Source organism: Leptinotarsa decemlineata, unplaced genomic scaffold, assembly GCF_025532065.1.
Source record: "Leptinotarsa decemlineata unplaced genomic scaffold, Ldec_3_MD MMD2_tig00078363_RagTag_RagTag, whole genome shotgun sequence".
Classification (NCBI taxonomy): Eukaryota; Metazoa; Arthropoda; class Insecta; order Coleoptera; family Chrysomelidae; genus Leptinotarsa; species Leptinotarsa decemlineata.
In genome coordinates this window covers 2166936-2178547 of record NW_027412728.1, presented here as the reverse complement: position 1 = coordinate 2178547, position 11612 = coordinate 2166936, and positions in this window count along the sequence as shown.

Genomic DNA, 11612 nt, shown 5'->3' with positions numbered 1-11612 from the left:
CCAATCTTACTGGTTTTCAGCTTGGTGGGAATTTAGGTAGCTTTACTCTTATTGTTTGGTCTAATTTGACCGGACTTTATGGTGCATTTGACAGAAACAAAACAAGAAAATGTGTGGTTACTAGAAGTGTAAGAAATCAAATAAATGTTATGGGTTAGCAAATTTTACCACACGAAGATTTACACAGTGAACACATTTTTTTTTATTTATGATTGGCCAGTTACAAAAATTATGCTAATCAAGATTGTTGTTTACGAGAAATTGCCCTCGAAATGAGGATTTCTGTAAAATCCGCCAGAACCATTTTAAAAAGAAAAACAAATATAAATGCTACAGAATACGCAAAGTTCATCACCTCAATGAAAGACTACTGAAGGAGAATACAATTTGCGAAGTGTTTAAGACGTGAAAATAGGGAAGTTGGAAATATTTGTAAAAAATAATATGGACGGAGGAATCAAAATTCACCAACAATAGTTGGTTTAACAGAAATGTCCATTATAGGTGGAATAATACAAATGAACATGAAATGTTCGGTTGGGAATTGTGGGAACAAACATCCTTGGCCCTTTCTTTCATGATGAGAATTTGAATAGTGAAATGTATCATTTTCTATTCAATGAATGAACCTTTTTCCTGAGGTACGAAAAATCACTAACTAGCAGCGCTAGTTAGTGATTTTTCGGTGTAAAAACATATGGTAGAGTACAATTGAAAATAATGTTTTTAACAGAATAAAATGTTCCTGGGGCAAAACTAAAATTTTCAAGTGTAACGGATAACAATGTTCTAACATTAAAGCGTTGGCTGACATGCCGTAATTTGAAAGTAACTGGAAAAAAAGTGAATAAATAGACAGGTTCGTATACAGACTCTAGTATAAGAGTAGCGGTTTATTCAAACTGTAATAAAAGAAATTCAAAATAATTATGAATTTCAGATTAATTTCCGAGTGAAATATGAATCGAATATAGATGGTAATGAAATAAATTTATTTAAATATAATAAATGAATATAATTCAATTAACGATTGAGGTTAAAGGTTTGTTCTGGTTCTAACATCCCAAAACGTTTGGAAACTGCGCAAGACATGGTGCGTACAAACAAAAAATCTAAAACAGTACGAAATAGTCTCGAACACTTGTTTGAACCAGAACGCTTTTGAGGAGACCACTGTGCCACCTATCGTATATATGAAGAGATGAAGACGAGAAAATACTATACGTCTTAACTCAGGTATTTCAGATACTTTAGGTGAATTTGCCTGTATTTGTACTTCATCAGGTACTATTATTTGTGTTAGATCTTCTCTAGGAATGTGTATGGTTTTGTTTAATATACTGGTCTTGTTGTGTTTTGATTTGTACTTGTTCCTCGATAAGTAATTTATGACTGTTAAATTTATGGATGTTCAAGTTTAACCAAATGTCCATGCGGTTTTCCTTGTTGACTTGTTTTATGAGTTTTATATTCTCTGGTGGCGGGAAATTATGTTTGTTTTGTATGGCGTGTGTTGCGAGGTTTGATTTATATACTATTGGATTTATGTATGCCTTTTTGTGTTAATTGTACCTTTGGATCAGTTTTTTCTTGGTTTGGCCGATATAGAATTTGTTGCAGTCCGAGCATTCTATACTGTATATCCCGTTTTGGTCTTAGTCTCCTTCTTTTTCATAGTTGTTTATCTATAAGACCGGTTATCAATTTCACCAAAGCACCTTCATACAAAATTGCAAAAATCATAGCCGACGAACTGAAAAACAAAAATCAACAGGAACGACGACTACAGCATCAAAAATTCAATGAATCTCACAGACAGAATCTTAACTACAAATGTCATCTCGAACACTAAATTGTTCTCGTTCGACATTAAAAACATGTACTTCAACATACCAGTCAACGAAAGTATAAACATCATATCTGAGAAACTAAAACACCAAAACGTAGACAAAACCTACATTAATCAAATACAATACTTAATCAAAATTATTTCGAATCTGAAGGGAAAATTTATAAACAAACAGATGGACTACCGATGGGATCCCCACTATCTAGCATTATATCCGAAATATACCTGCAAACCATAGATGAGAAAATCTTAACAATAATAAAAACACATGATGAAAAAGGAGAATGGTTCAGATACGTTGACGATGGACTATACATATCACAAAACAATGGAATAAAAATAGATCAAATAAAAAAAGAAATTAACGAAATAAATCAAAAACTATGTTCCAGCATTGAGGAAGAACACAACTCAAAATTTAACTACTTGGACATAACCATAGGAAACCTACACAAACAAGCTCCACCATACCCGCAAGTTCAAACCATCCACCATCACACAAAATGGCTGCCTGTAACGCATTCATATATAGAATGTTAAGGATACCACTCAGCGACGGACCCTGAAACAAAGAACGGAAAGTCATATACCAAATAGCGAACGAAAACGGATACACCCAAAAGACAATAGATAAACTAGAAAACAAAATCAAACAAAAAATACAGAACAAGGATCAAGCCAGCCCAACAGACAAAACAACACAACGATGGACAGCATTCACGTACGTAGGACACCAAACCAAAAAACTAACAAACGTCTTCATACCACTGAACATCAACATCACATACAAGCCAAACACGAAGATGAACAACTATGAAAAAGAAGAAGACAAAGACCAAAACGGGATATACAGTATAGAATTCTCGGACTGCAACAAATTCTATATCAGCCAAACCAAGAAAAAACTGATCCAAAGGGACAATGAACACGAAAAGGCATACATAAATCCAATAGTATATAAATCAAACCACGCAACACACGCCATACAAAATGAACATAATTTCCCCATCAACAAGGGAAACCGCATGGACATTTGGTTAAACTTGAACATCCATAAATTTAACAGTCATAAATTACTTATCGAGGAACAAGTACAAATCAAAACACAACAAGACCTCACATTCAGTATATTAAACAAATCCATACACATTCCTAGAGAAGATCTAACATAAATAATAGTACCTGATGAAGTACAAATAAAGGCAAATTCACCTAAAGTATCTGAAATACCTGAGTTGAGACGTTCTGACCGTATAAAGAGGCAGACAGGATGACAAGTTCAGTTTGAGGAGTGCCTAGAAGATGACAGTACGACCAGCTGTCGAAAGCGCTCGCAGATAATTGATAGAAGATATCCTTTGTAGTTGTCCTTCCTAACGAAGGTGTAAAATATACCGAATGCTTGACATATAACAAAGATTTTTTTTGTAACAGCCCAGCTATCGACTGCAACTTCACAATATATATATATAGATATATATATATATATATATATATATATAATATATATATATATATATATATATATATATATATATATATATATATATATATATATATATATATATATATATATATATACAAAGAGAGATTTTATTGAGTGGGTATGATATAAAAATCAAAAAATGAAACAATTAGTGGACACAACACTCCAAAAGTGGGGCAAACCGCGGACACGTGTTTCTGGCTATTGGCCTCATCAGCGCGGTGCAGCCGCCGTATATATATATATATATATATATACTCCATATATATATATACTCCATATATATATATGTATATATATATATATGGAGTATGCTTGTGGAATTGTTTCCTGGCTCTATCTGCAGGTGGCGCAGTGGACGTCCCATCGAATCAACGGCAGAGAAATTCTATGACTAGCTGGAAATATTTCCATTTGGTCGTGATACTCAGACGGTTCACTTCGTTTTGAAGAGACCATGCCTGGTACTGATGATAGGGCAATCACCCCGAAACCGGGGTGTTTTTATTTTTTGACCTACTCTGTATGCTGTTTGACTCACAACCATTTTAAGTGCACCTAAAATAATTACCGAACATGCACCAACTTGCGGCATTATCTGTCTTTTGGTTGTGTAATTGATTAAATAAAGTCCCATATGTTGCACACTTAAATGACCACACTGTGTATTATGATTTTTTTCATTTCTCAATATGAAAGCTGGATAACAGAGTTTTGACGAAAAAGTAATTCTGAATATTTGAGAAAAATTCTTTGAATAATGAATCCTTTCACACGGTAATCAAATTACCAGGTTACCTGTTGAGTTGTCTTACCTCAATAATTGCCTGAATATACCTGTTTCGCCTTTAAAATGACAAACCACCTGTATCAGGTATCAGTTCACATTTACTTCCCCTAAAGAATATCTCATATATAATACTGTTAGATAATTGCGCAATAATTAGTTCACAAAGTGTTATAAACATAAACAGTTTTAGAAAATATATTTGACAGAGAAAATGAGACGTAAATATATCAGAAATCATGAATATTACTGGAGTTTTTTTTCCCAACACCTAATCGTTATTTTTACACCTCGACACGTGTTTCGATCACCAAGTGATCATCTTCAAGAGGAAGATAAAACTAATATCTACTCAAAACTAAAGCTACTTATACTAATCAGGTACATCATACAGGTAGGTAATCAGTAATACCACCCATACAAGTGAACCACCCTAAATTAATTTTACAATTGGCCTTTCTATTATTTACAATATGTCCTTATGTATGTTTAAATGTTACAGCTATATATAGAACAATTTTCAGCTATATAAAATTAGTTTCACAATATTGCCTATCTAAATATATTTACAATGTGTCTTTTTGTAGTAATCAGTAAACCCAACAATATTATTTCAACAAGCTATATAGTATGCTATTTGGTATTGGTCCGTTGTCGTTATTCATAATATTATTATGTTTACTTATTTCCACACTCTCATAGGCATCTAGTTGCCTGTTGTTATTAACTTGTCTAACTAATCTTAAAGAACTGAAGTCTATGGAATGGTTTTGTTGCAAAATATGATGGGCGACTGCTGATTTTTCAAATCTTTCATATTTTAAGTGTGCTATGTGTTCCTTATATCTCACTTTAATAGATCTTTTTGTCTGTCCATAATATTTTGCATCGCAGTCCTTACATTCAATTTCGTAAATTCCAGACTTTTCCGAATTCTCGACTTTGTCTTTTGGACTTCCCAAAAGGTTCTGCAGTGTATGACTTGTTTTAAAAATCACCTTCATACCTAGTTCCTTGAAAATATTTCCAAAGTTCTTCGTATATTGGTGGTATGGAACTGAGATGTATTTATCTTGGTTTTTGTCCTTTCTGAAAGTCGAGATTTCGTTCATTCTTAACCTAAACTTCTTTTTCCTAATTATGTCATCTACAATACCCTTCGGGAAACCGTTAGTGGCTGCTATTTCCTGTATTGTACGTTTTCCTTTTGTGAACCTATCATGTGTTAGAGGGAAAGTCAAAAGACGATGCACCAAAAAATTCAACCCAGCACGTTTGTGCTGTCCACAGTGATGTGAACTGTCAGGAATATATGTACGTGCTCGTTTCTTTTCTGAATATATCGTATTCTAACCCTCCATCTTTGCTCTTCATTACCAAAACGTCAAGAAATAGTTGTCCCTCATTTTCTACTTCATACGTGAATTTTATTGATGAACATCTATTATTTAAAAAGGAAACAAAGTCCTCGATATTCGATTTTTTGGTATCGAATACCGCGAAAATATCATCCACATACTTTAGCCAAATTCTAGGAAAATACTTTGACTTTTCTTTAGTTTCCATTTCGAATCTGCTCATGAACAGGTCTGCCAGGTAGGGGGACAGGGGATTTCCCATGGCCCTTCTTGTTGTTCATAAAAGCAACCTTCTACCTGGAAATGATTTTGTTTCATACACAAATTGGTAAGAGAAACGAATTCATCGATGTCGTTATTATTGAAATTATTTTTCTCTAGTAGTTCCCTGAGGTATTGCGAGGTCTGTGGAATTGGGACGCTAGGAAATAATGAACTAACATCAAAAGAAACCAAAATCTCACCTTCTTGCAGAACCATGTTTTTTGTATGGTGTATGAACTCTAAAGAGTTTTTTAATCTAAAATCTGGTTCCGCAATAGACAAGGTTTCAAATTCCTTAGTGAGCCACTTCGCTATTTGGTAGGTAGGAGCTCCAATAGCTGACACGATGGGGCGCATTGATTTTCCCGGTTTATGGATTTTTGGGAGGCAATATAGTTTCGACACCGTTGGGTTGGAAACTTGTAACTTTCGTTTCAGTTGAGGGGTAAGTATGTTGTCGCATTTCTTTAGGACGTCTTTTACTTCTGCAATCATCTTTGGTAACGGGTTTCTGGACAATTTTGCATACGGTCCATTGGTAATGAGAGTATTGACCCTTTCGTAGTAGTCCGATTTATCCAGAATTACTACTTTGTTACCTTTGTCGGCTTTCAAGTGAAAAACGTTCTTGTCTTTCAATCGTTTGATAAGTTTCTTTTGGTTTTTCTCGTTGTTTATTGAATGCTTCCGTTTATCTGTTATCATGTTCTTAGAGATTTGATTCCTGACCTTTTCTCGAACTAGTCCCTTCGAGGAATCGGGCATATATTGAATCGAACTTTCAACACTAGCAACGATATCCTCAAGAACTTTCTCGGAAGGCGAGATGCCAAATTTCAAACCGTTGTTCAAAAGGTTGATCTCTTCCTCATCAAACGATTGTGATGAATGATTTTCAACAATATTTATGACTTTCGGAGTGGCTTCTTTCGGTTTATTCTTAGATATGAGGGTTTTGAGTTTATTATTCAGTGAACACATTTTTTTGATATATTTTGATTCAATCATCCGGAATATTGCTCTCTGAAAGTCATTCCATTGTACGTAATCATTTTCGTCTAGTCTGTATGTTAGTTTTTTATATAGACTATAGCTATCTAATTCTAAGAGACTACGGTTAGTGTACAGATGATCGATTTCTAAAAATAACGATTTGGTGTTGGGAAAAAACTCCAGTAATATTCATTACTGCACCAAAGGTTCCAAACAGTATATCACAAGATCAGAAATCATGTTTGTTCATAAATCATTCAGCAGCGATAGTTTTTTTAACAAAAATTTCCTACTTGAATTATCTCCGTTTATACAGTATGATCCAGAACTTTGCCCGAGATAGTACGCATTCCGGTGGAGCAATCCTATTCCAAACTCAAGATGGTTTTAAGTCAGTTAAAATCGTCTAAAGTCGAGAAATAAAAACTAACTCACCGAAAAACGTCAAAGTTCCTCTTCTGCCTTGACGGTCTCGTCGACCTAGCTACTGAAGATGTAGTACTGCGTAGGCTGTGGGACAGGAGACTCACCAGAAGACTTCCAGAAACTTTAGATGGAAAAAGAGACAACACTGTTGATATACATACTTTGTTGAATGTGGCGTACAATTTGGTTGATATTATTGACGATATCTGCAGAATACCGATGGTACTGGCGATGGCGTCAATTTCTCCCAAATTTCTTTTATGACAATTCATATCCATGAGGATATCAGTGATCTGCAGCAACGAAAGAAAAACTCTGCTCAATTTGATTCTTGTGAGAACACATACTGGCGAGGTAACAGGCATAGACGCGCGGCGAGACAATTTAGAACATAATGTACTTCTATTACTTAGGATGGATAATCGTTTATTTCAAAAACCATAAAGACTCAGAAGCTTTCACAATTTTACACACAGAATTGGATACGCAATACTGGAAGAAAAACCTTTGAAGACTTCGCAAACTTAAAATTTCCACAATAATACAAGTATTTTCCGTTCGTTATTGTTTCAAACTTATTAAAAAAATATTCTCAACGTTTTAGTTCGATGTTTTTTAAAAGCTTGTTCTTTAGTTTTTTAAACTATATTTATTTTTCATTTTTTAGTTTCGTATGCTATAAAAGCGTGTTTTGCAGTCTTTCCAAACTATATTTATTTTATCTAAACTTTGGGATCAATCAGGCGTAAATTGTTTGGAAAAATTATCACTTATATTTTCCGATTCCGGAGAGGAAGCTATCAAGCCCAAGGCAGCACGCGTGCAAAGGAGGGTTACAAATGAGGCAGCAGGCGCGCATGTTGATGAAAAAATACTTTTTTCAAATGAAGTGATGTGAGGTGATTTTGAATTATATCAAGGAGGTTACGTACAGCGCCATCTGCCCGCGAATAGATCAAGCAATAATGTTTATTCTGTCAAATATAGATCCCGAGCTTGAGAGTTATAAACAAAAATACATACATACAGGTGAAGCTAATGAAAACGTTTTTTAAAAAAAAGCTACTTTCTTCGTATACGCCGATTTGGAATTCATTTTGAAGCCCACTGATGATGATCAGCAGTTGTGGGTTACTACTTGAAGTGCTCATACAATGACAGCCTATCCACATATAGGGCATATCGTGGAGAGAATTGTATGCAATGGTTCGCTGATGAGATGGGTTAACTAGCTGAAAATATAGCTATAGTGTTTTGGTGTCCTTAAGACATCGATATGATTGCAGAGCAAGAAGTTGAGTTTCAAAGAGCTACACATTGCCACATCTGCGAAGAGCCCTTCACTCCTGAAGACATGAAAGTACGCGACAATAACTATCTCATACCATGTTATCACATGGTATGAGATAGTGTATCTCATACCATGTTATCACATGGTATGAGATACACCCATCGCGGCCTCGCGCACGAAGGGTGTAATATAAACTACAAAGAAACCATGTAGTTCCTGTAGCCACAATTTGAGTGGCTATGATGCATATTTTGTCATCACAGATATTGTATCTGGAATAAGGGGTACGATTGACCTGCTCCTCATCACAAAAAAAAGTACATCTCGTTCAGGAAACATGTGGACGATACTTCAATGCAGTTTCGATTCATCTGTTCTTTCCACTTTATGAATTCATCTCCGGATATGTTATCATTATACGGAATTATCTAAGAAATATTCGTTCAGGCCAGTCTCATTTCCCTACACAGTAGGTTAATGGACTGACACCTATCAGAAAACAACTACTCCCCTGGCTGATACCACGAAGGGCGTTGGATTATATCCGACAGGTGTCAGAGCAGGATCCTTCACAGAAGTTATTCCTGCATATGCTGTTGGCGATACAACTGCCGCAATAGATTTTCATAGTCAGTGGGCATACTTGAAGACTGGCTATATGTGAATGTTATCATTATACTTGACAAGTTTCCTACTGTTAAGGTTCAGTTCTCTGAGTTACCTGAAGACTTGGTTAAATTACCTACTGAGAAGGGGGTAATATTGATTTCTGCGATATATTTGGTGAAGCTTGATTGTCCCCTATTGATGTTTTCTACAACAAATTAGAAGATCGTTCAGCCTGGGGCTTGAACCACCGACCAACACAGCGGTCGATTTGAGTGAGTGAACAAAGCACCCATGTCGAACCGACCGGTTACCGACCGACGTATTCAAACAATTTCATGCAAGCTGCCTCAGGACTCATAATCTGGACCCTGCCCACTACTTTACGCTACCAGGTCTCAAGTGGGATGCGATGCTCAAATACACCAATGTTGAGTTGGAACTACTCACCGATCCTAACATGTTTCTATTCGTTGAATGAGGGATTCAAGGTAGACTCAACCAAGTTTGTTCGATGAGAAGAGCTCATGTGAAAAATAAATATTTTAATGAAATCATAACTCTTAAAATTCTGACATATACATCTTGTATTTTGACAAGGCCAATATGGGTGGGCGATGTCTCAGTATCTGTCAAATGATAGGTTTGAGTGGTTCGATACCAATATTGACGTCTCAATAATACCCGAAGAGAGCGACGTAAGATATATGCTTGAAGTTGAATCTGTAGTATCCTGAACGTCTTCATGATTCGCACAAGGATTTTCCATACTGCCCTGAACATATGAATTCAAAAACGGAAAAGCCCCCTAAATCGCTGAAAAAGCTCACCAAATTGATGGCTACCCTCCATCACAAAGCAAAATATGTGATTCATTATCGCGCCCTCAAACAGGCCATTGATAATGGTCTTGTCTACTCAAAAATTTATCGAGTACTTCCATTCAACCAATCACCATGGTTGATTTATTGATTTGAATACAGAGTTGCATAAAAAAAGCTACGAATGAGTTTGAGAAAAACCTTCTCAAACGCATGAACAATGCAGTATTCAGGAAAACGATGGAAGACATTAAAAAATGAGTCAAGATCAAACTCCTCACCAAATGGTATGGTCGCTACGCAGCCGAGGTCTATATTTTTAAGCCAGAGTTCAAAAATTTAATGATCTTCAACGAGATTTTGTTGGCAGTCGAACTGAGGAAACTGCAAGTTTATCTAAATAAACCGATACAAATAGGATAGGCTATCTGAGACTGCCATATTCGATTTTCATTACGGTTATATGCACCAAATAAATGTGTAATTCTCTACACCGATAACGATAGCCCGATTTATGAAATATGCATTCAGAATCCTTATGATATTATATGTCAAGATTGTCACAAATTTTTCAATACTTCGGATTATCCTCACAACAATTACTTCAACGTTTCTTTGGTGAATGAAAAGGTTCTCGGGATGATGAAAAATGAGAATAACGTAGTTTCGATGACTGATTACGTAGGCCTTAGATCGAAATTGTATACAACTAGGGTATTAGTGACGACGGATATCATCAATGAGAAGCGGCATCAGTTGATAGATGATGGCTATGATGAGGATGAAATTATTCAAATCATCTCATGCTTAGGGGTTACCAAAAAGGCAAAGGGGGTCAAATCTTCTGTGATGAAGAAATTCCATTCATCGACAAAGTAATACAAATCATGAAATCATGAAACAACAACACTCCGGGGTGATTTCATTGATCCAGTGGCGCATTTGCTTTTTCAGCTGCAGGAAAACCCTGAAATATCTGCAGAAACACATCATCTGAAGATTTCAAACTGACAATGTCCTGTTCTTCCATAAAAGAAAATGTAGGGTGTCTCCAGAGGCTCCAATGAATTCACTCCATGAATTCAGAATGCTCAGTGACACGACTATCCTCAAAATTAAACCAGAATAAAATTACGTTCGATGATTATGTGAATTGCTCAGATAATTGGAAGGATATGAGTGTCACCCAAAATTTGATCCGATCCGATAAACATCAAGTACATTCCATCGCCCAATATAAGATTGCACTCAGCCCTGAAGATGATAAGCGTTATATATTTCCAGATTCACACGACACGTTTTCTTGAGGTCACTATTCTATACATACTTCATACATCAAACTCTATGGATATTGACGATTAACCTCTTTTGATGATTATTAGTAGATATGTATTTGGCTGAAGTTCAGCTGAGAGAAGATTTTTATATAATTATTGAATGCTCAAGTAAGTATCAATAGATTTGTGGTATAGAGATTCAAAAAACTTTGATGACAGTAAAAAGTCTCTATACTTGTAATACGTAATTGTGAACATATTAATGGAATTATTAAATAATAATAAAAAATTTCTGCCATACTTTTTATTGAAATCATGAATGATTTCTCCCTACGTTAGAATCTTTCAAACCCATACCCCTTCCCGGATCTTGTAACCCTCACTCATAAGTAACGTGACGCCAATTACAGTCTTCAAGCAATTTTCATCTCTTCGAAAAAAAAAATTGTTCCTT